The sequence below is a fragment of the Leuciscus leuciscus genome, assembly GCF_965113295.1.
Source record: "Leuciscus leuciscus genome assembly, chromosome: 14".
In the NCBI taxonomy this organism is placed as follows: Eukaryota; Metazoa; Chordata; class Actinopteri; order Cypriniformes; family Leuciscidae; genus Leuciscus; species Leuciscus leuciscus.
This window is the reverse complement of record NC_138738.1, coordinates 36537820-36564549: the sequence shown is the minus strand read 5'-3', so window position 1 is coordinate 36564549 and position 26730 is coordinate 36537820. Positions and strand designations below refer to the sequence as shown.

General features: G+C 38.0%; 1 long non-coding RNA gene across 1 annotated transcript in view; it reads right to left on the bottom strand.

Annotated features, from left to right (window-relative positions):
* LOC309513887 overlaps nucleotides 1–26730 on the bottom strand; it is a 45313-nt gene that overhangs the window by 13176 nt on the left and 5407 nt on the right. Inside the window, exon 2 of the long non-coding RNA XR_014211548.1 lies at nucleotides 26092–26291. This is a non-coding gene — a long non-coding RNA (uncharacterized lncRNA). The remainder of the gene's footprint in view (nucleotides 1–26091; nucleotides 26292–26730) is intronic.

Below are 26730 nucleotides of genomic sequence, written 5' to 3'. Positions count from 1 at the left end.
CTAAACAGGTATACAGTACAAGTCAGGTTCTCTGAGCAGAAAATGTAATTATTTTGCAGCACACTTGTGTGTGTGTGTGTGTGTGTCACACATCCCAAATGTTCCATATTCTTTTCATTTCTAATATAAGTCTTTATCAGTTAGTTTTGCTGAAAATTGATGGGAGTCAATCTGTTATGCTTTACCTTTTAAACGTGGTAAGTTTTTTGTTAAAGAAGTTGTAATATATGTTGAATCGTTATTCATAAATGGTCAAGTTCAGACACTTAAAGTTCATTAAGTAAAGCTTTTTTATTAATTGTTAAAATTATTTACACAATGGCAAGAAAATAAACCGGATGGAAATAACTTGCTAAATTCATTGCTTGATAATTTTAGCATTTAGAAATGTTGATATTATACAAATTTCAATCATTTTCTCAAACAAGACTGAATGTTCTAGCATGAGACAAACCAAATAAAACCACTAAACATCACAGAATTCAGCAAATCTATTGCTAATACTGATGCTGTTTTCCCTCCAAAATGATGTCACTTCCTGGAGAATGATGTAAATACGGAAATGGCTTTTTTTTATTTATTTTTTTATTACACAAAAGAATAATCAAATAGATTACAGAAAGATAGAGTACTTTTTAACCAATTTAAACAATATTCTCAAGATTTTTGTTTAGTTTGAAACACTTGAAATAGCCAATTTTATATGCGTCCATCTCCTTAATTGAAAATATTTCTAATTCATTCATATCGTCACTAAATTATGTAATTGTGATTCTGATAAAATATGTATAAAATATTTATTTATCCAACAACGTAAGATGATTATACTGCATTGTAGAAATTACTCGTATGATTAAAAAGGTATAGCTAAATTAAGTAAGTGTTTTTGCTTACTGGCTAATAATAGTATCATAATTTCTTGATATGAAATAAATCAAGAGATAAGGCGAGTTAAGTCAGTGTCAGGTTTCCACTAATAAAGCAATTAATCAATGACTTTATCATTTATAATCGACCATCTATGATTTTAGAATAAGAGCACATTGCTAAAAACGTTGCATTCGTAATCCAAATCAAATGAAGTACATTTCTAAATAATTTAAAAAGTTAGTTGAACTTCATTGTGTTGTATGCAAATATGAGTTATTTGTCAAAGCTCTGCATGTCTCAGTGTGTGTGAACGTGTGTGCAGCTCAAACTCACTGAAATATTGAAAAGCTTTTGTTTTGCCTAGTTAACCATGCGCTGGTGTGACACAAACTGTGAACAATGCCATGGCACACGCACGGGACTCCTCAACTCTATTATTCATGACGGGAGGACAGCAGTCCAAACAGAGAGGGAACAGCATTCATCTGAGTTCAACACTAAACCGGTGCTTCCCATCCCCTCCTGCTTCAGGACATCAAGAGCTGACCCGACACAGCACCACAACTGCTTATCACACAAGAGGAAAGAAAGAAAGGTATTCAACTTACCATGAACTGCACAGTCCCAACAACATGCAAAATTATTAACAATTTGATTATCCGCAGGTGACAGAATTTGCCCCGAAACAGGATCAAGTCTGGTTTCAAAACCAAACAATGTGGGAAACATTTTCTTCTCCCTTTTATTAAAAATCCTGAAATCTGTTGATTTAACTATCCTAACTTTGGTGGTTAGTTGCATTTTATTGTTTGCACTAAGCACTGCTCGTCGCTCCTGTCCGTGACCCAATCAGAACGATCCCAGACAGCAACATAGTGTCGGCCCAGATCCGGCCCACATCTGGTACACACGGCATCCACACGGCCTAGATCCGGCCCACATCTGGTACACATGGAATCCACACGGCCCAGATCCGGCCCACATCTGGTACACACGGCATCCACACGGCCCAGATCCGGCCCACATCTGGTACACACGGCATCCACACGGCCCAGATCCGGCCCACATCTGGTACACATGGAATCCACACGGCCCAGATCCGGCCCACATCTGGTACACACGGAATCCACACGGCCCAGATCCGGCCCACATCTGGTACACATGGAATCCACACGGCCCAGATCCGGCCCACATCTGGTACACATGGAATCCACACGGCCCAGATCCGGCCCACATCTGGTACACATGGAATCCAGATCTGGCCCACATCTGGTAAACATGGAATCCACACGGCCCAGATCTGGCCCACATCTGGTACACACGGAATCCACACGGCCCAGATCCGGCCCACATCTGGTACACATGGAATCCACACGGCCCAGATCCGGCCCACATCTGGTACACATGGAATCCAGATCCGGCCCACATCTGGTATACATGGAATCCAGATCCGGCCCACATCTGGTACACATGGAATCCACACGGCCCAGATCCGGCCCACATCTGGTACACATGGAATCCAGATCCGGCCCACATCTGGTATACATGGAATCCAGATCCGGCCCACATCTGGTACACATGGAATCCAGATCCGGCCCACATCTGGTACACATGGAATCCACACGGCCCAGATCCGGCCCACATCTGGTACACATGGAATCCAGATCCAGCCCACATCTGGTATACATGGAATCCCCACAGCCCAGATCCGGCCCACATCTGGTAAACATGGAATCCACACGGCCCAGATCCGGCCCACATCTGGTACACATGGAATCCAGATCCGGCCCACATCTGGTAAACATGAAATCCACACGTCACTATGTCGATGTCTGCGAAACCTGTCTGGTAAACCCCATTTGGGGTCCTGACTCGCCAGTTGAAATGCTTAAAACAAATTTGCATGCATAATATAAGTCAAATGAGAGTGTGTACCAATTATGCTTTTGCATAATGACTTTGATTGAAATAAAAACTCAGGCAAATGAATAAAAATAGTTGGAACTGCAAATTTTTGAGGGAGTCCAGAGCCGTGCGCCCTGAACCCTGCACCTGCACCTGTGCTGACCCAACTTTTGCCTGCGTGTAAAGTCAATCCGTGTCCGTGTAAAGCCAGTGAGTGGAAGTGTGTGGAGAAAAGGGGGATATCAGCAAATAAAGCTCAGAACAGCAGTATGGCGCTCTTTCCCAGCCACTAAGCTAAGCCATGAATTATAGATGCCTCCTGAGGATTTTCTCTTTCCGCTCCTTCTTCCGTCTTTTCTTTTTAAAGGACAGAAAGGGATAGAAAAAAAACAATACACAGATAAAACAAATAGATGTGCTACAAGCCTATTTGGACTGTTATGTTGAAGAGGGATGTGCTCGCAAACACCCTAGAAACGATGTTAGAAGCATTTGTGTGGTTTCCAGATCATATGAGAGTTGTTAGCGTTACAAATGCAGGCAGGTGCCGCAAAACGCCGTCATAAAAACTCCCACTGATTGTCAACAACATTTATTGGATACTAACCAAAAAAGCTTCCTGTTTCCAAACGGGCCTATCAAAAGCCACATTAACGACATGAAAAAAGGGAAAAGTGCCTCTAAATCGTGAAAAGAGTGAGTGCGAGGTGATGTAATGCTGTCTTACACTTAATGAATAAATTATGCGCCTGAAATTTCATCGTCATAGTAACTGCCCCATTTCTGTTGACGGCACACACACACACACACACACACACACTTAAATGCAGGTCACTGATAAACCTAATGTGTATGGCTTTATCAGACAGCATGCAAATGACCAGTATTTGCGTTTCTGATTGTAAATAAGTGTGTTAGAAGATGCATGTGTGTGTGTGTGTGTGTGTGCGGGAGGGAGGGAGGCGGTGAAGGATTGAGTCTTTATCCATGCGTAAGAGCTTGTGTGCGAGTGTGTCTCTGAAGGACATAAAACAAAACGCAGCGGGCCGCTGGGGCCTGTAGTTGGTAATTGCGCGGGTGGCATTTTAGCGATTCTTGCCGCACGGGGGTCAATTTTTCCCCAGGTCACTGACAGTGACATCATCAAACCGCTATTAACTCGGCAAACAATTTCGACTCCATCCAGGCCCGGTATCGATAACAGACCATATCAAACATACAGAACTGGCCAAAATCTGCCCTCAATCTAAACCCTTCACCTCACAGCCCAGCACACACTACAACATCCATACACTCTCAAAAAAGAAACAAATGGTCTTCTCTATACAGAGAGAGAGAGAGAGAACAGAGGAATGGAGATATGAGAGGAAGGAAACACACTTCACCATCTGAAGATTTCAGATGAGAGTTCTTCTAAGACAGATCTCATGCACAAATGCCCGTACAGTGGATTTGCACAGTTAAGCCACACTTAAATATGTATGAATGTCATTGCTTTAGATCTCTGGTTCTCAGGGACCCAGATTTTACTGTATCAAACCCATAACCTGTATTTGATGTCATCTGGGTCATACATACTGTTATAAGTTTGAGGTCGGTACTTTTTTTAATTTTTTTTTAGGATTTTATGCTCACCATTCTGATTTTATCAAAAATAGCCCATAAAAAGTAATATTGTGAAATATTATTGCAATTCCAAATAATTTTTCTATTGTAATATATCTTAAAATGTCATGTATTCCTGTGATCAAAGCTGAATTTTCAGCATCATTACTCCGGTCTTCAGTGTCACATGATCCTTCAGAAATCACTCTAATATGATGATTTGATGCTTAAAAACATTTATTATTATTATTATTATCAATGTTGAGTTGCTTAATTGTGGTGGAAACCGTGATACATTTTTTTCAGGATTCTTCGAAAGGTCAAAAGGACAGCATTTATTTGAAATAGAAATCTTTTGTAACACTATAAATGTATTTACTGTCACTTTTGATCAGTTTAATGCATCCTTGCTGAACACTACTGATTTCATTTGATTAAATAAAGTATTTAAAATACTTTTTAATGGTAGTGTATTTTCTTTAACCTAGTTGGTTTTCTAGGATGAAATGTTTCTCTCATGCAAAAAACGATTGAGCACAGAATATGATCAGCCACATTTTTTAGACAAAAGGGTTTTTCCCCTTATTAATCTGGCTGTCACAAACATTTATAAAACCTTTTATTTTTTTAATATTTTTTTTACTAGAATTAGACATATATCACGAACTATGAGATACTCTCCAGCCTAAAATAGCACTGTGATAATAATGAGCTTCATTCCACGCAATTCAAAGTGCTCTTCAGTGGAAACTGTAGACAAAGACATAAAGCTGCGAGGTTTGTCACGAGTTTGAGAGTGTTCTGTCCTGGTCCTACTGGGTGAACTGTTCTCTATTGACTTACAAGCAGGAGGCATGTGTCCAAACGCACTGCACTATTTTCCTGTAATAATAGCCAGCAGCCATGCAGCTAAATTATTAATGGGCACTATTCAATACAAACAGGTAGACACACACACACACACACACACACACACACGCGTCTTTGCAGCCACTCCAGCCAGGTTTTATTTCACGCACAAGAAGTTCCCGCCCACATGCTCACATCACAGCAAACGCCAAACGAGTGTTTGGGTTTTAGGAAGACCCGGAGAGACGGGACGTTTTACACTAGCCTTAGACTAGACAGATTTATAGGATCTTGTATTACTGGTCTAGATGGTTTTGGACAGTACAATGATGACAATACCAGGGTAGTTTTGGCAAGAGTGGTAATCCGAGGTCGTATAAGCCTTATATTTTTTTTTTTTTTTATAATGTTTTATTTGTTTTAAAGTAGTGGTTTTAAACTGGTCTAAGAATTGAGAACACAAGGGGAAAAAAGCTATGATAAATTAATACAATTACTGCAACTAAAAATACAACCATGGACAGCAAAATAAAAATCAAGAGAAAACACTTCGGATGTTGACAATTGCATGTCCAATCAAACTCACTGAACAAAAATTATTGTAGGATTTTCTTTGAAACAATTTTCACTTAGAAATTGCTAGTAAATTTCACAAATAATTACAAAGAAATGGAAAGTAACACATTGAATTAAATGTGAAAAATATTTTCTGGTAAAACTTACTCCAATAATCTTTGTTTAATTTACAACTTTTACAGTATATTTTGCTGTGAATTCATCCATGCACTCAAAAACCATGAATATATCTATTCTAAATATATAAGTAAATACAAGTAAAAATAAACCCAGATTAAGTACAAGAGTGGATAAACATTATCGTTTTGCCGACCACAGTTTATTTTTACAGTGAATTATTGGCGGCTGACACCATGAATGCATTACAGCTTTCAGCTTTTCTAATCATGTCAAGTTAATAATTTTGTACATTATTGGGCCTATGCAGTTAATATTAATAAATCGAAGTGTTCGATCTTAAAAACATTTTGTTTGCTTTTGAAAAGTTGTTTATTGTACAAATCAGAAGTTGAGATCCACTGATTTAATGTACTTTCCTGAATGTTAGAAGGAATTTAGTAATTAACAGTTCCACGGTAGTACTTTACTTTAACTGAGTGACCTTTTGCAGGAAATGGAGAGTCCATTCACCTAAAGGCAAAGAAATCCTCCCACGTTCCTGCCACACTGCCATTGCATTTTTACGTTTTACGTTCCCTTTACCATCTGTAGGTGAATCGACAGAATCTGGCACCGATGTGCAGCAGCCAGATGAGATTAGAAGGTTAAGGCTTGCGGATCATACCATTACATGATCAATAGCAGGGTTAGGGGGGAGTGAGTACACTGATGGGGCAGAACACATATACCATCAACCTCTCGACCCCCTCCACACACACACACACACACACACACACACACACACACACACACACACACACACACACACACACACACACACACACACACACACACACACACACACACACACACACACACACACACACACACACACACACACACACACACACACACACACACACACACACACACACACACACACACACACACTCCACATCCTCCCTCCCCTCGATCAATTAGCTGCTAAGTAAAGAGATCTGTCCTGTGCCGCCCAGGCCACACTGTAAGAGATATGCCCTCCTCCCCTCCTGTCCTGTCCCGTCCGCAGAGAGAAATGAAATCCTCCCTGTGTTACTGCGGGCTCTTCTGAGATAAAGGCTCTAAATAAAGAGCGCTTACATCATCAGCCATGGCATCACCCATCAGAGGAGACTCGCACAAATCATATCTCATCTACAAACCATCTCTATGATCATTAAAGCACATGAAAGGTATTGACAAAGAAATATAGACTGTGTGACAAAAGCTTTTCAAATGAGTCCTGTGGTCGATTGGCTGTGCTGATCAACCAATCAGATAGCAGCCAGCATTAAACGGATACTGTGATAATATTTTCTTCCCTATTGTGACGTATATCCGAGCCAAGTAGCTTCTTGAACAAGAACAAATGTTGGGTGGGACTTGTCGTGTGTTGGGTGTTGTCCATGAGGAATTGATTGGATGGTTGTGGTTTGCTATTGGTCGATCTCATGTCATGTGAGTGACAGGTGGCCCCGCCCTCGCACCGGTAAACGTGTCATCAGAGAAGAGAAGAGATGGCACTGCAAGCTATTTTGATTAAAGATTATGAGGGCACATGAAAAAAGATGTGCAGGGATAAATCATTTATAATGAATACAGCAATATTCCATAAAAAACAAGAATTGTCCGTTTTGATTTCATGGTGACTTTAAATTAATTTTTTTAAGATTCGTCTGAATTCAGGGTGTGTTGGGATAATTATATTTACAAGATGAGCACATGTGAATACATTCATATATTCATGTATTACATTTTTTTTTTGAGTCCGTTAAAAATGGCGGAAGCTAATTGGTTGTCATGGTCATAATTAAAGTTACAGATTTTTTTTCTTTTTTTTTAAACAATTGTCTTCTATTGTACAGGTATTCAGACAAACAGAGTAATGTTGATGAAACCCAACTTACAGTATAATGTAATATAAGTTTCTTTGCTTACATTAAACTGGGACAAGATCAATCAAACACATTGAAAAAATACACACATACTGTATATATACACTACAGTTAATAAAAAAAATAAAAAAATAAAAACTTGAATTAAGCACAACACACTGAATGGACAACCCGATCTCACGGGAAAACGTACAAATTCTACGAGGTGGCTTATTCGTACGAATTCATACGACCTGACTCGTACGAATTAGTACGATTTTTGCTAAATCGTACATATTTTACGAATTTGCCAATTCGTATGAATTCATACGAATGACCTACCCCTGACCCCGCCCCTAAACCTACCCATCACGTGGGTTTAGACAAATCGTACAAATTCGTACGAGTGAGGTCGTACGAATTAGTACGAATTAGCCAACTTTTTATCATTCGTACGAATTCGACATCACATTGCAAAGCAATTAGGACTTTCAAACTCATATAGGCACTTCCCAGCAGGATTTGAGGACAACATTAGTGGGTTGCAGCGTCAGCTGTGAACAAGCCATCATACCTCAGCAGTGTGAGAGATGTAGAAACTGTCTGAAGAACACTTTCAGGAACTACATGACTCTAACCGATGTGGATGTGACACTTCCTGTTAGCAGCCACACGCTCCGATGATCCTCACTCAACACAATAGCCATAGACTCCATAATTAATCCAACACTAGTCATCATTCCTGATTCTGTGCCATCTGTGATTCACTCCACACTTTCAGTTCGGTTCAGTGTCTCCCATCTTATTAAACACCATTCTTCACATCTCACATTCATGTGCACTCTTTGTTTTTGGCCTGTTTACATTGGAAAGTTGACAGATCCTGCAGCGTGACGAGCTGCCATTCATTAAAATAAAATAAAAACATTTTGAGAATTATACATCCAATGAACCTCATATTAATTGAGAGACTACAGGGAATATTTTCACTTTGAAAAACGCATTCATCAGTCTACTAGGCCACTGAAACTAAGTCATACAAAATAGAAATAAATAAAAAGGCTGCTGAAAATGTTGCTTTCATCACAGGAATAAAATACATTTTAAAATATTTTACAATAGAAAACATTATTATTTCAAATTGTAATAATATTTCACAATATTAATGTTTTTACTGTAAATTTGATCAAAAAAATGCAGCCCTGGTGAGCATAAGACACTTTGTTCAAAAACATTAAGAAAATCTTACCGACCCCTTTAAACGGTATGATTAAAAAAAGTCCATAGAGATGTTGAATCAAACATAACATTAGACAAAATAGAATAAAAATTAAATAAAAATAAATTAGGATTTATTTTTTATCTAAAATAACAATAATCATTTATTAAAAAAAATTTTTGTTTTAAGAATTAAGCACATTTTACTTTTAATTCAAGCAAAGTAATACCAGAATTCCAGATGTTTCAGGAAATTCACTCTTAAAGGGATAGTTCACCCAAAAATGAACTCTCATGTCGTTCCTTTCGTTAATCTCCGGAACACAAATGAAGATCTTCTTGATGTCCCTCCATTGACAGCTGCGCAACTACCACTTTCAAAAAGTTCATAAAGAGATCGTAAAACTAATCCAATCGAGCGGTTACAATTTTCTGAAGAGACTCGATCACTTTAAATGAAAGAACAGATTGAATTTAAGCTTGAGGAGGACATAATTTTCATTTTTGGGTGAACTCTTTAAGAACGAAACATTTCCATCCGACATTATCAGTTCATTCCTGAAATTCAAAACAAGCTCTTTATCCAGTGTTGTCTGGAGTTCCATATGTCATATTATCCACTCGATTAATTTAACGTGATACCCATTTGCCTGATCTAAACGCTATAAAATTTCACAGGTCCGGATCACGTTGCTGCAGGGCTCCTTGTACTGCACATCTGTCGGCACCTGCTCGACACCACACGGCATAATTACGACACACTGGAAAGGTGTGAGGCGTCATCCGCGCCGCGCCGCGCCGCTCCTGGCCCCGGGCCACAGCTCCTCACAGCGGTGTAATCAGATTGGGGCCGGTGAGAGACTGAACGAGCCTCTCCGGGCTGCTTGGCTGTTTGCAGAGAGACTGCAGGATCGTAATGCTCTAGATTAATAGACAGCTATAAGATCAGTGCTGGAATGTCACGAGCGATCTAGAAACAGTGCAAAATGTTGGACACAGTGGGAAAAGGGTGGTATTTCTGTGGATGGGAAAGACCATAAGTGATGGATTCTTTTATTTCCCCTTTAAGGACATTTTTGTCACATTACAGGACAAATGCATTCATGCTATAATGTTTTTTTCCATTAATATTTTTCATATGATGACAGTGCAAGGCCAGAGTCCTGTATTATAATGGCACATGTTGGTCCAGGTTGTTATGAGACGTCCATCTGATGTGCAGCGACAGCCCTCCGTCTGGATTGAATTAGCTGGAGCACTTATCAAGAGAGAGAATGACGGGCAAAAACACTCAAAAGAAATATTTCATGACTAAACGTGTCAACAGACACTAGAAAGTTTCGGCCAGGGTGTTGTTTGAGTGCTAGAAAGTACAACAATTAATAAAATAGCAGTAGACTGTGGCCTATAGCAACAGACCAGATGATACTGACAAGACAGAGTTTTTTAGTACCATTGTTATTTTGTTAATATTTATGTTTAGATTTAAAAAAAAAAAATTTCTATTTAAAATTCAACATTAGAATAAGAAATAATGTGTTGTTTTAACTTAAAAAACTGTGTTCTTGCTTGACTTAAAATATAAAGTTTAGTTAACTTTAGTTTAGTTGGATATTTAGGTTATCTCAACATATTTTTAGTTGCTATAACTAATTGCAGCAAAAAAATAAATTCAGTGATATCGTTTTTTTATTTTTTTATTCTTTAGTTCAAGTTAAACTAAAGGAAAATGAGAAGTGTTGCCTTTGCAACTAGCTGAAATAAAATAAGTTTATGTTAATAAAAAAAATATTTTATTTCAATTAACTTTTATTTTTACAAAAAATTGCTGCCTTAAATTTTAAGTACAATCAACTTGACTGTTTAAGTCATTTCAACTTAAATTATATGACATTAATGTATTAAATTGACAATGAAAACACGATAAAATGAGTTGAATCTTGTATAATGTACCTTAAAGTTGAAAATGGCTAAACTTATTTTAATGAGCTAAAGTAATGTAAAAACATATGCTGTCATGACTTATTGATCATATCATTTTTGACAGTGTCGCGTAAGTGGTTTTTATGGTTTTAGTTTTAGTTAATGATATTAACTCTACAACAAGCATTTCTCTGAAATTTCCTTATACTGATTTAATACTAGGGATGGTGGAATCTGTTTCCACACAATGCCTCCATAAAACCAAATCATAATTGCACTAACCATAATATTTGTCCACTGAATATAGACTTAAAGTCTGCATATCACCAACGGTAATGATGTCCACATCATCAGTAAGAAAAGAGTCTTATCATACGAGCAGATAGTCTTTCTTGAGTATGTATTCTCTATGCACAGGAGAGCAATTCCAGTCTGTTTTCCTCTTATAATACTATTTGTTAAGTCGATAAGCATAACCGTTTACGCATTATCACTGAACTGCTTTCTGAAGAACCATTGGAATCCAATACTGATACAAATTTGACTGGTTAACAAACCGTGGTGCTTACAACTACACTGCAACAATAAAACCCAACCTTTACAACAGTGTCCATGCCATTTTAGAGTCATTGCATTTCATGTTCAAATTTAAAGGGATAGTTCACTTTGAAATTAATTTTTGGTATGTTTTAGCTTACCTCAAGGGCATCCAAGATGTAGGTGTCTTTTTTTCCGCAGTAGTTTCAATTTTGATATTTTTAGGTCAAACCGTTCTTGTCTGTCAGTCATATAATGCAGGTCGATGGTCACTGTCTCAAAGAGCATGCACAGAGTCCAAATTAAAACAATTCCCCATCGTAAGTACACATTGATGGCCTAAGACACGAAACGAGCGGATATAGACATATACACACTAGATGTCGCCTTAAAGACATTCGTTCCAATGAACTGCCGTAGACAAGGCGACATCTAGTGTGTATATATCTATGCACCAGTCTGCGCACACGTCAGATCAGATCACTTGAACATGGCTGTGTATAAGTGGTAAAAACTATATAAATACTGTTCGTTTTCTCACGCAAACCGCTCGTTTCGTGTCTTAGGCCATCAATGTGTACTTACGATGGGGAATTGTTTAATTTGGACGATGGGGAATTGTTTTAATTTGGACTCTGTGCATGCTCTTTGAGACAGTGACCATCGACCTGCATTATATGACTGACAGACAAGAACGGTTTGACCTAAAAATATCAAAATTGAAACTACTGCGGAAAAAAAGACACCTACATCTTGGATGCCCTTGAGGTAAGCTAAAACATACCAAAAATTAATTTCAAAGTGAACTATCCCTTTAAAGACGGTGGTGTCTTTATATATATTGGTGATTAGGCCACAAATTCAACAGAGTTATGTAAAATAATGATGGGTTGTTCATGCATGATTTTTTGCATCATACGCAAATTCATAATTTGTCTTTGGCTGCATTACAATGATTTCGCAAAGTCCAAATTTTGCATAACTGGACATTTAGGAATTTAGCTATTAAGTAAATAAGCAAAGAAATAACAATGAGTGCCTCAAAAACCTTCTTTTGTGCTCTCTTACACAACAGTATCAGGGTCTTCGGTTGCTAAAAACCTCATGTTAGAATTTAGAAAGATATTGGAGTAACCATACGGCTGTGATTTTATATATTCAAATTTTCTATTATGTATGTTTGAAAATAATTCCTTGTTATTTCTGTTTGTTTTTACTCTGTGGGACAGGGAACTAAGAGAGAGAAAAAACAAAAACATTTCACTACAGTACATCACATGTGACCAATAAAGAACCAGTTTAATAAACAAGTAAATATTCCATAACTTGCATTTTAAACACAATATTGCCAGTTACTTTATCTGTTTTTGTGCCGCCAACGAAAACCGATCCAAACGAAGCCACAGCGCAACACCCAGTAACACAGTAGTGGTGTTTCGTTCCTGAATGAATCAACGTTTCTGAACAAATCTGCTGAGTGAATGATTCACTGACTCACTCATATAATGACAAATCCTGAATGAAGCAGCATTTTTAAACGAATCAGATCATTCAAATGACTAACAATGTTGAAAAATATGCATGACCATTATATTTGACCACTGAATTATATTTTTATCGAACAATTTGTGTTATAGCAAGGGCTACACGCACCCCTGTTTGGGAAGCATTGACCTAGAGAGCAAACTCTCATAAAGGCCACTGAAAACATGCGACTGCAGCCTAGTATAACATTGAATGCCCCTTTTCAGGGTTAATATAACCCTGTATTTGTAGTCAGTAGGCTAGAGCCATTTCCTTTCTACACCAGTGCCTTCATTTTCACCCTTTTGCATGCAAGCCATGCTCAATAGAGTCTCATCCACAAACCACGGGTTGCCTGGAGGCCAGAGATGCTGCGCTGCTCACAGACAGGACAAACTCATATCTCTAGTGGATATTGCAAGAGAGGCTTCAGGATTAACCCACTCTAGGGTATATCTTATGAATCAATGTAGAAATAAAGGAAAAGGACACATTTTCCCAATTCTCTCAGTAAAATACCGGGCAGAGTCCGTTCCATTAGTTTTACATCTGAATGAATCGCTCTGGAGTCCCAGTCGCTCATTAAAACTGGCATGTTAAGAGATGGAAATGCAGAGTGATAGATTTCTGCAGCGATAATGGAAATCTCTCAGAACAAAGGCTGGTTATTAATGAATGTGCTTCATAGCATGAGCATTTGAAAAAGAAAACAGAAAGGAACAGTGGGCCGGGAAATGAAGGCCTCTGAGATGAAAAACAAGCATGTGTGAGTTATTATATTAATCATACGAATGATAAAGACAATGCTGATGGGAGATTGTTGTACAAGTGGGATATTCAAAGAATGTTTGAAAATGTTCCGAATGGAATACGAGCTTATAACATCTTACTGCGTGCTCATATAATGTTGGCTTCATACTACTGTTTTAGTACTGTCAAATAGTATATAATTTGCAACAACAGTTTAAAGGATATATGTGACCCTGGACCACAAAACTAGTCACATGGGTACATTTTTTGCAATTGAGATTTATACGTCATCTGAAAGCTGAATAAATAATATTTACATTGATGTATGGTTTGTTAGGATGGGACAATATTTGGCCGAGATACAACTATTTGAAAATTGAAACATTGAAAAATCGAAACATTGAGAAAATCGCCTTTAAAGTTGTGCATTTATGTTCGCGATTGTGCTGCATTCACTCACAAAAATATATGTTTTATATATTTACTTTAGGAAATTTACAAAATATCTTCATGGAACATGATCTTTACTTAATATCCTAATGATTTTTGGCATAAAAGAAAAATGGATAATTTTTACCCATACAATGTATTGTTGTCTATATATTGCCACAAATATACCCGTGCGACTTGTGACTGGTTTTGTGATCCAGGGTCACATATTTGAAATATGCATACTGTAGAATACTACATTTGCCAAAATGTGCAGTTTACATCAGTTAGGAATACTGTAGTGTGCTTGATCTGACCATCCATTTACAATGTGAAGACTGAGCAGGAAGTATTATCGGCCATTGTCATCTTTTTCTTGATTATTTGATTTTACTGCCAAAAGCAATAACACTTTATTTTGATGCTCCCCAACAGACATTCTTACTGACTATAAGTATCTTTGCAACTACATGTCAATTTAATCTTAACCTTAACCCTTCCTCTAACAGTTTACTAATGCTCAACTAATACTCTAATGAGAGTTAGTTGACATGTAAGTGCAACATTCAGAATGTCTAAAGGGGACCATCAAAATAAAGTGTAACCGATTTTTTTAATTCAGGAATTGAAATTGAGTTCAGTAACTGTCTTTATAAGTGAGTCATGAATCATTAACTCTGATTTGTTAAATAAAAAAACTGATTCGGCAGAATTAGGTTTGTAAAGTAGTATTTTGTGTCAAACAAAGCAAACAATAGCACTCAATGTTATTTTAATCCTATTTTGTGTTTAAAAAAGTCGATAACACTTTTTTTACGGTGTCTTTGTTAAATATGTTACATGTACACTGAAAAAATTATTCATTGAAAAAAAAAATGTATTCAATTGATTGTATCTACATTTAAACAAATGCACTTAATCAATTTTAGTTAAACTTAGTGCATTTGTTTAAATGTAGATACAATCAATTGAATGCAACCACTTACAATAATTTTTTTAAATAATTTCAACAATAATAACGATCATTTTCAGTAGTAATAACAGTAAATTATGCATAATTACATGCAAATAGCCCTCAACCAAATCCTAATCCTATACCCTAACCCTAGAGTAAGAACATGTAGTTACTTAATATTACTCAGGACTTAAATATATAATTACACTGTAACAATTACACCTTAAAATAAAGTGTAACCAAATCCAATTAAGTTATTAAGATCGTGAATAAAGAGATATTTCACAATGCTACTGTTTTTACTCTATTTTCGCTCAAATAAACACAGGCTTGTTGAGTATAAGACACTTTGAAAAAACAAGAAAAAATCTTAAAGACTCTTCCTCTGGCAGTATTAGCACATCAGCACAAGGTCAGAGCCGTGTCTCAGCTCATGGTAGACACAACTGCCCTTACCAGACAGATACACATCTCAAGGACCCTGCCTTCGTCCGTGCCGGCCGCCCGATCAATAATGTGAAAGAGAGACAGCATTTAAATGACCTGTTAGAAGACTGGATTTCCTGTGGAGAATTGAGAAACCAGTAACAGCAGGGAAAAAACGCTGAAGAAAAAGAAGCGATTGCAACAAAAAAGGCAGGAAGAAAAACTGCTGCCGGGGTGATTATCTGCGGATTACATGGTGGCTGCAGGGGGTTTGGGGTAAATATGATATAATGAGGGCTGAATATAACGGTAAAGGCTGGGGGGGGGGGGGTTCTTATCAGAAATTATAAATCAGATAGTTCCGGTCCTGGACAATTGATCAGTGCAGCATTTCAGCCATACATGATATAAAAGAAGAGCTGTGACACAAAACACCATTTCACTCACTAGCTTAACCTTAGCTCACGCGTCACACACTAGATGACACCTAATGGATTTGAATTTAAGAATATATATTTTTGTCTTTAATATTTCCGCTATTCATACTAAACATTAGTAACTCGTCCTGCTACCAGGGTTGTGCACCATTTAGATATGAATACGTTTAGAATTCAATACATTTTAATTCAATTTCAATTCCTGAATTTTAATTAAAGTGGCAAGAAGATGCAGAATTGCTCACTCAAATTTGACTGCAAAGAAAGTAGAATGAAAATTAATGGAAAATTCTAATAAATTCAACTAAATAGAATGATATATATATATATATATATATATATATATATATATATATATAGACACACAGAACAATAGAACGATCAATAGAATTATATAGATAGATAAATAGATAGTCAGACAGACAGAACGATAGAACGATCGATAGAATGACAAAACGATAGATAGAACGATAGAACGATAGAACGATAGATAGATAGATAGATAGATAGATAGATAGATAGATAGATAGATAGATAGACTTGATCTGGGTCCTTACTGCTCTGCTTAATGCTCACAGGCATTGTGATTATCAAGTACTAAACAGTCAGTGTGTACAAGACACCTGCCAGAGAGAGAGAGAGAGAGAGAGAGAGAGAGAGAGAGAGAGAGAGAGAGAGAGACATGTGACATGTTTTTGTCTGCATACATCTGGAAAACTGTCCCCAGGAAACCCACATGGCGTTCACAGCCATATGCTCATATCTTCACAATACAGGTATCTGCGTGTGTGTGTGTGTGTGTGTGTGTGTGTGTGTGTACATCTGCTGGCATTGTGGGATTTGCATTTATCAGCGTAGCAGGCAGAAATGTACAGCATTCACAAGTGAGAAAACTCCAAAATGAATCTTTCATATTTAGCCCTGAGCGCAGTGTGAGTAACTCGGCTGTCTCTGGTTTTGCTGTTTAACAGCCCATTCATGCTTTGCGTTCTCCTCTCTCTTATGACATTACTGAATCAATAGCTTCAGATGTAGTTCCTGTAGTGCTTTTGTTTCAAACTGAGGCCCGTTACGGGAAGTAGGCCATCGCTTAAAGAGTGTGCTTTAAAACGAATCTCTCATCTCAATGCTAAAAGACGATCTGAGGTGAACCACAGGTGGAGGAGAGATCTGTCTGGAATCAATCTTTCATCTTCCTGTGTGCAAAAACAGTGGCAAAACACACACACAAAAAATGCAGATAATTGCATACTGCCGTCAACTGATCTTCACTTCAGTTGCCCCAGAGTTGGAGGGTTTGGCTCTTCATAGCAATTTTTATATTTTATCTTGTACACAATGAAATTCAGTGGGATCCAATGCTGTTTGGACAAAAGGACAGTTCTTCAAAATATCTTATTTCATATTCCACACAAAACATTTTTATAAAACAGATTTAGAACAAGTAAAAGATTACATAATCTCATGAGATTTAAAAAAAAAAAGACAAAAAGTCCGTTCAAATAGAGATTCCATGATCCAAACGGTTAACCAGCAATCAATAACCAATCTCACTGTGACTTGTGTCGTCTATTGTGTTTAAATGAGACATTAACACTAACTGTCACTTACATCTCAATATTCGCTGCTATTCTGCAACGTCATTATAGCCCAACCACGCGTAAAGGTTAGAGACCAAAAGGGGACATCATTTCCAGGTCATGACCTTTGGCAGTATCAATAGAGCATGTTTGATTTAGTCCTCTTCAGTGGGATTTGTGCTTCTGTCTTAATGCTCTTAAAGTGGATTACGGATGAAGATACTTGACACTAATGGCTTGTTGAAAATCCACCCTGTTACAAGTCCATTTGTCCTTCAAATTAGGCCTATTTTGATGGCTGAAGTACTTGTAAAAAGGTAAAAAGTGAAGAAATTAGACATAAAAAAGTGTCTTACAATGCAACATTAAAAAAAAAGAGTTGATTTCGATATTTTTACTTCGTTACTAAGTACAATTTTCAAGTATCTGTGCTTGATCAGAGTATTTTTATTTTGGGAAATTTTTACTTTACTACATTCCAAAGCACTTCATTTCATAAAAATATATCATTCCTCATTACTTCTCAAGAAATCACCACCTGATACCCAAACGATAGCGATGTCCAATTCATGGATGAGCCGAATCGTCCCAATGAACCTGTTGAACTGGTTCACAAATTACACTGAATGATTCACGAATCGGACTGATTCGATTGCAGCTGTTCTGGAGTCAACAACTAACTGATTCAGTGATTCGCTCGAAATGAACTGTGATATTGTAGGAGCTTACGGCGTGAAATGTACGTCACTAATGCCGAATTTTAGTAAATGATAATTTACTCATCATAGTTAGGTCAGTTGCGAACTAAATCTGATGTAAAATGTTTAATGAGTATAATAATAAGTATAATGTTTAATAAGTTTTGGTAATAAAATAAAAAGTTTGCTTATTTGCACATCATTGCATATTGAACATTTGCACTATTATTTCTTATTATTGCTGACTAATGACTAGTACTGGATTGAATAAATTATAAACATGGTTCATCAATCAATCCTTTTTACTTTTAATGCTTAAGTACATTTAAAAACAATAACTTTTGTACTTTTACTCAAGTAAAATTGAAAATGAGTACTTATACTTTTCCTAGAGTCATATTTTATTAGGGTATCTGTACTTTTACTCAAGAAATTGATTTGTGTATTGCTCAATGATTTTATGCCACTAACTAACTAACCTGTCAGCCTGACTGTAGACTATCTTCAACACTTTATAAATGCATAAAGTCCAGCAAAAGTTGTCCTGAGAACTATCAGACATTCAACACATCACATCTCTCTTTTTTATTCCCAACAGTCAAACTAGGCTGTAGTAAAACACAGAAGACGTTCCTGATGGATGGAGCGTCGGAGGCTAATAGAAACATATCGACAGGAAAATGTTGTGCTTATCTCACTCCTGCTGTAAGACGGCAAGCGACAGTCCCAAAAGCAGATGGGAGACACTTTAGGGAGTGAAGGAGGGGGAAGAGAGAGGGAAGAGAGAGGCGGAGGGATGTGGAGTTATAAATGAACAGTTTTATAGCTTTATTGCTGCTAATTCACAGGGAATCAGGACTCCTGGGGAAAAGGCAGAAGGCCAGTCTCCAGATGTAATACTGATCAATGACACACTCTGAAAATGATTAACTTTCACACAGAGGGTGTCACAAATTCAGAGATCATAGTGTTTTATAATGCAGTCGTCTCAAATACTGTGCAGCACACATGTCTCTGAAGAACACTGAGATGGCTGTTATTCAGAAAACTCTTTATTATGACAGACTCTTTTCTTTATTGTCCTCTTTGATTTATTACTTTGTATTTAATTAGGCCTCAAACTTCCAACATTAGTTGTTTAAAAAGTGCTTTCTGTGTGGTGCAGAGAGTCTGCTGAAAAGTGCTGAAAAGGAAAGTTTCCGAAACCCTATTATGCCCTTTTTCAGTCTTGATTTTTTTGGGGGTCTACTAAATTATGTTTTCGTGCTTGATTTTTTTTTAAAACACACATTATTTTTCCCATATTTGACATTATTGCAGCACCTCTCTTCCCAGTCTGTCAGTAACACTTCCTTCTCTATGAAGCCCCTCCTTCTGAAAAGCACAATGTGCTCTGATTGTGTTGTTATTGGTCAACCACTTTGAGTGTGTTTGGGAAAAGTCCCGCCCCTTACCATAATGGCGCGAACACACCACTTACTAACTCAACCAGGCCCCTTTATTTGCATATGTCTTGGGTGGGAATAATTTAAATGAGGAATATTGTAACGTGTTCGTTCACGGAAGAAAACTCAAGACTACAATGGAAGCGTTTTAGGGAGTTCAGAAACAGTGACACTGATACAGAGAATAACTCCCTCTGCGGACCTTTTTTCATGCTCAAATCAGCAACATCACACACTAAAGAAAGTTTTAAAGTTTTAAAAAAGCATAATACGACCCCTTTAAAAAATTATCCATTTCTATTTCACGTTGACTAACTAAAAAGATTTGCTGCAAACTATAAATTAAATTCTGTACACCCTCAGCCTATACTATTACTAGAAAAATCTCTATATTTTTATAAATCTCTTTGCAAATTGATATTATAAATTGCACTGTCTCTCTCAATCAATGGACACTCAAAATCATTGATGAAATAAACATTAAGGGCCCTATTTTAACGATCTGAAACGCAAGTGTCAAGCGCAAAGCGCAAATAACTTTGTGGGCGGGTCTTGGCGCTGTTGCTATTTTCCCGGCGGGATAAATGACTCTTGCACGCGGCGCAAATCTAAAAGGGGTTGGTCTGAAGTAGCTTCATTATTCATAGGTGTGGTTTGGGAGTAACATGAAATAAACCAATCAGAGCGACATCTTACATTCCCTTTAAGAGCAGGCGCGCTTGTTCTAAAGCGGATTCCTATTATAACGGCGGATTTGCCAGGCGCGCGCCAGCAGCGGTTCACAGCCGAGGAGACCGACGTTCTCGTCAGGGACGTTGGGGATGGAGAAACCCACCCAAATTAACTTCGGTAAAACAGGCGTATGATAATTTGGGTAAATGTGTAAGCTAGATGTATGCTTTTATAATAAATCGTCTGTCTATCTATCTATCGCCGGAACACGCCTCCTCTTTGCGCTGAACCGCCCCCGGGAGCGCAAGTGTATTTCCTAACTTACCGACGTGCTTCTGTGGAGGGAAAAGTCCGCTTTGCGCGGGTGCAAAATAGGAATGATACATGCGTCGGTGTACAAAGTCAATTGCGCTGGGTGCAAGATAGGGCCCTAAAAGTGTCATGTCACTGCAGAGGCATTCAGATATTTTTTTATAAAATAATTTGACATTTCCCTCTATCTGCACATCTGATTTGCACTAGCTTGCTATTGATGTATTACTGTATTTGATGCACTGTGCACTATAAAGATTGCTGTTAAAATATCACGCAAGAATGCTTACATGTCACATAAAAATAATACAGTTAATAAACTAATACTTTATGCTGTCCTACAAATCTCCCAATATAGGCTTTTAAGCATAATTTGGAGGTTTTCATTATGTTCATTAGGTTATAAATATGATGCTAGAATTGTAGGTTGGAGCAAACAATTCACACAAATTATTTTAATTTAAGACTGTACCGGAACCAAAATATGTGTACCGGACAAAATCCAACGTAATGGACTGTATCTCCTCTGCTTAAGCCCAGGAAAATGGTCAGTTTGAGTGAAAGTGTGTTAATTAAAGTGTATGTGTGTGTGGGATAACGTGTGTAAAGTAGCATTACTCATCCATGACATCAACCAATTGATCATGATGTAGGACTCAATTTCAGAGGGGAAACCTGTGATGTAGGAGTCAGCAGGTTATCAGTCGGAGGCCTGCACCTTGTCTTTATTGAGGTGGAGGTGTTTCTGTCCACCAGAAGAGGAGGAGGAGGAGGAGGAGGAAGAGGAGGAGGAGGGAGGGGGGACAGCCTCCCAATGCACAATCAATGAAGGGTTTAACTCAAAGGTGGAAATTCACCGTGCAGTAAATATTGTTTTTCTACAATCTGCAGGTCCCAAAAGAGCCATCATAAAGCATGTGGAAAGCATGACTTGGAAACAGATGTATGCCATGAATAAAAACATTTGTGTTGCCAAACATGTGATTCGATAATAAACTCATGACTATTTCAACATGTGTTGCTAATGTACATGAGCTGTTTCGCTCTTAACTGCTGGTGTTTGAAGACATTAAAGTCCAGTGTAATTTTGGACTCCTAATGGAATAGGCTTTTAATGTTGACTTAGTAAGTGACCCTTATTATGAGAAGGACTTTGGATTGGACTGCATGACGAGGTCCGCGGTCTCTTAAGGGAAAGCGAGAGGTATTGCGGCATTATTGCGGTGCTCTGATAGCAGGTGCTCTGCACTGACTTGGCCTTTATTGACCCATTACTCAGTGGCCCTATCGCTGGACAGTAACAGCCCAGTCAATGGATGGGGAAATGGTGACCATTCACCGCCAAAACTACGCTTTTATTTACCCACGGTGCTGAGCTCTCAAATATTGTGTGGCAAGCGTTTTGTGTTATATTACCCATCAATACAATTTTGGGGCCTTTTTCCTACTTTCATTGCCGTTTACGTTATCGGAAAATGATTTATATTAGTACAAAAAGTACGCAAATTTATCCTTAAAAATCGAACATTTAACAATTTTGAACAATTTTTTTATTACAATGAGTAGTAGGTCAAATAACATGTAGCATACTGTCCATTTTAATGTAGATAAAACAGAAAATATCATATTTTTTCATATTATTGACAAATCAGTACAAAACAAACTTTTAAATGATCTGCAAGTGATTTTCTGCAAATGATCCAATACATAATATCTGTCCGATTTGGCTAGTGTCAAATTGGACACACAATCTTTTATGCTAACAACAAAAGACAAGGGAAGCATTTTCACCCACCATTTTAAAAGTTGAAGCCTATTTATTTTTCTATTATAACTATACATGATTATATAATACCGTTCAAAAGGGTTCAGTAAAGATAAAGCTTTGAGCAAAGATTTTATAATGTTTATGAACAAAGTCTCTTATGTTCAACAAGGCTGCATTTATTATGTCAAAAATATTGTAAAAATGTAACAATTTAAAGTAACTCTTGTATTTGAATATATTTTAAAATGTAATCTATTCCTGTGATCAAAGCTGAATTTTTAGCATCATTACTCCAGTCTTCAGCGTCACATGATCCTTCAGAAATCATTCTAATATGCTTTGTTTTGCTGCTCGAGAAACATTTATTATTATTATCATCAATGTTGAAAACAGTTGTGCTGCTTCATATTTTTGTGGAAACTGTGATACACTACAGTTCAAAAGTTTGGGGTAAGTGATTAAAAAAGAAGAAGAAGAAATTAAAACTTTTTATTTAGCAAAGACTGATTAAATTGATTAAATGTGATAGTAAATAGATTTAAAATGTTACAAAAGCTTCACATTGCTTCACATCTGTGTGAAACTGATCCTTTTTTTTTTTCAGGATTCTTTGTTGAAATACATTTAAAAAAAATTGAAATCATTTTTAATGTTATAAAAGTCTTTAAAGTCACTTTTGATCGAGAATATTCCGAATATAAATTTTTTTGAACGTTAGTTTAGTTGCATTAATTTGCATTTAACATGGTTCTTCCCTGATGTCAGTGATCCTATGAGAACAACAACCTGTTTTTGAGTTCATTACCTAAGAGTCACAGTGTTAGGCCATGGCTCACACAGTTCAACCCTTCCTAAAGATATGTCTAAGCAAAGTTTGACTACATTTCAGGTAAAAGCAAGTGGAAGCACAACAGATTTTAGGATTTTGTTCTTTTCTCCGTCCATGAATTAATGTAATTGACTAAAGCCAGTGTGTCATTTTGTACCACGACACCTCGCAGGACTAACATTACAGCTGTCACCTCCCACTGCATGGGATCGCTCACAATTTACCACCAGTTTGTGGGATCCAGTTACTCAACCCCGCAAGGACACATTCACTGGAAGAGAGGGAGGGCGGTTCCGAGACAAAGCCCGGTGAGTAAGATTCAAAAGAGGGAAACTGGACCCTGGCGGGCTGCGTTATCAGAGTTTTGTGTCGAAATAATTAGCCTGCTTAACGCGCCATCTGGGCCCTCCTCCGCTGGCAGGCAACGGGTACCAGATGCCACCTGGCTCATTCTGCCGCAGCGGTGGAAACAAACTCTGCCGCGAGTGTTACATCGCCTCTCTGCTGGGCCCTAAACGCTGCGACGAAGGGCTGAAAAACTCCCGATGAAACTGTCGAGATGGCACATTACGTGCCGACCACTTCATTATCTGAGAGCTTAGCATCTTTTAGAGGTCCAGAACACACTAAACTGCGCTACAGGACGTAGATTGCATTGTCAACAGTGCCATTATCTTTAAAGGACGTAAAAACTTCAACAAATTCAATCCAGACTGTAAATTCGGAATAATTTGTTTTGGGAATCCTCGTCCCACGTGAATTCGGATCTTAAAAGTAATGACTCCCAGAGAAAGCACTTGTAAAGAGATAAAGTTTAGCACGTCCACTACTTTTCCAGCTTCTAATTACCCAAACAAATCCATCACCTCCCAAATTTCCCAGGTTATCAATGAAAAGCAGCTGCCCTGTAATGTGACTGCTCCCAGCACTGACAGTGACAATGGGCAGAAATATTTGTTCGACTGGAAGAGGCCTGCTTGGTAACTAGATAAGGGTCTGAATTTACTTGATGAGGTAAAAAGTTCCTGAGCTCAGCAGCATGAGGCTGACGGTCCCCTGAGGGCGGCTGAGAAACCGTATCTGCCCTGTAGGAGCTTCCCCTTTGGTAAGCACTTCTTATCACGAGGCCATCACGGCTGGCCGATAGCGCTGGGTAATATCCAGTAACAGCAGTCTTATGTGAGATCCAATACACGGATCAATCCTCAGGCCAGAGAGCTCTCATTATCCTCCACAGGCTTTCTTACCCGCGGAGACCGCGCAAAACACGAATATCATACATATAAACCTTCTCATCTAGAAGAATAATGACAGCTTGGTGTGTTTTTAGCTGTTTAGGTCATGTTAAAGACATCAGGACACATGTTTACTGCAGGGCCTCAAAATAGTTTACATTTACATTTATTCATTTAGCTGACGCTTTTTTTTATCCAAAGCGACTTACAATTGCTATATATGTCAGAGGTCGCACGCCTCTGGAGCAACTAGGGGTTAAGTGTCTTGCTCAGGGACACATTGGTATCTCACAGTGGATTCGAACCCGGGTCTCTCACACCAAAGGCATGTGTCTTATCCACTGCGCCACCCACCCACCACCTACTATCTCAAATAGTTGAGAAAGTATCATCACAATGCGACAAGTTCTCCACCAACTGCACACCGCTCCCTTATGGGCGGCTTTACAATGCAGGAGTGCAGTAAATGTGTGTGTGTGTGTGTGTGTGTGTGTGTGTGTGTGTGTGTGTGTGTGTGTGTGTGTGTGTGTGTGTGTGTGTGTGTGTTGGAGCCTGATGATGGGAAGACACAAGAGATTGAGAGAAAGAAAAAAGAGGCAAGAAAACAGGGATATGAGAAAGATAGACAGGAAGGGAGAAAGACAGAGACATTGGGAGCGATGGGACTCTGAAACCCCAGCTCCATTCCTTTGGGGACGCCCATATACTGGCGCACATTTCCCCATGTGACCAAAGAAACGGGGAAAAAAAACTACCAATTGTCATTCTCACACTCACACTCGTCTCCACAAGAGCGACTCGTTCTATAAACAAGCAGGTAAAAAATAAATACTCAGCGAAGGCACGATAATAATGCAAAGATCCTGAATGACTGACGCGACAGACACCCGAAGAAAATTGGAAAACTTTTAATACAAAACCGATTGAATGCTTTATCGGACCCAACAAAACATTTAGAACTCCAGAAGATATTTTAATAATTTTCCTTTATACAGAAGTCTGTTTAAAAAAAAAAAAAAAAGTACTTTGCAAAATTAAATTGGCATGCTTTATGAGTAGAGCAAAATATATAAAATATATATATATATATATATATATATATATATATATATATATATATATAAAATGCCAATTAGATGTATTAATTTGCCAGAAATTACTCCCAATAACCATAATACATATATCTGAAATTATTCCAGTCAAAGCACTCATGTTTAATGATAGTTTGCATGAATGGCTTCTTACATTCTGTGGCCTTAAATTGTTACTGTTCCTTTAATAAAAGTCAATATGCAAATTCCAAACTTAAATTTCAATGGATTTTAAAAACTACACTTCACATTGTATGTGTGTCCTCAGACTTTAAAGAAACACACACACACCCTCCATACAAACATAAGACAGCTTCACTGAAAAAAACTTTAAATAACAGAAAAGTAGAGAAGCAATTATCCACAATTAGAACAATACCATCCAGTATAAACAGACTATTCCCAGGACTGCTAAACTCCAGTAAAACCAGCTTGTGTTTCTTACCTCCAGTGAGGAGCTGGTATCTAGAGGGGAAGGTCAGGACCTCTCTGCGTGCCAGCGGTCGTGGATCTCATTTGGCTCCAGCAGGACGGAGCGGGAGGGAGTAAATCAGGGACAGAGAAGCAGGGTAAAGAGGAGCTCCATGCTGGGGCGAGAGACGACTGCTCGAGCCGGGCCGGGTGGACGGCTTCTTTTGCCTCTCCCTGAATGAAAGCAATCCCTGAGACTGAATGGGTAATGAGATCCCGGCTCCTGAGATTTTAGCTTTCTTAATCATGTTCATAATTAATTCAAGAACATTGATAATTTCATTACATTCTTTTTGTCTTATCAATAAATGATGTGCCTGCACTTTTGGTCTTGTGTACGAGAGAGAGAGAGAGAGAGAGAGAGAGAGAAAGAGAGAGAGAGTGAAAGAGAGAGAGAGAAGGGGAGATGCTGAGAGTAATACAGTACTATAGGCAAGAGGAGATGAATACGATACAAACAGCAAAGTGGTAATTATAATCTTTGACCAGGCCACCAGCAGCACAATATGAAGTCAAGTGGGCACTAATAATTAATAAGCCCTTATGCTCAGAGTGTGTTTGATTACAAGACGCGTGTTTTGCATGTCTACGCACATGCCGTGAGGCCACAATT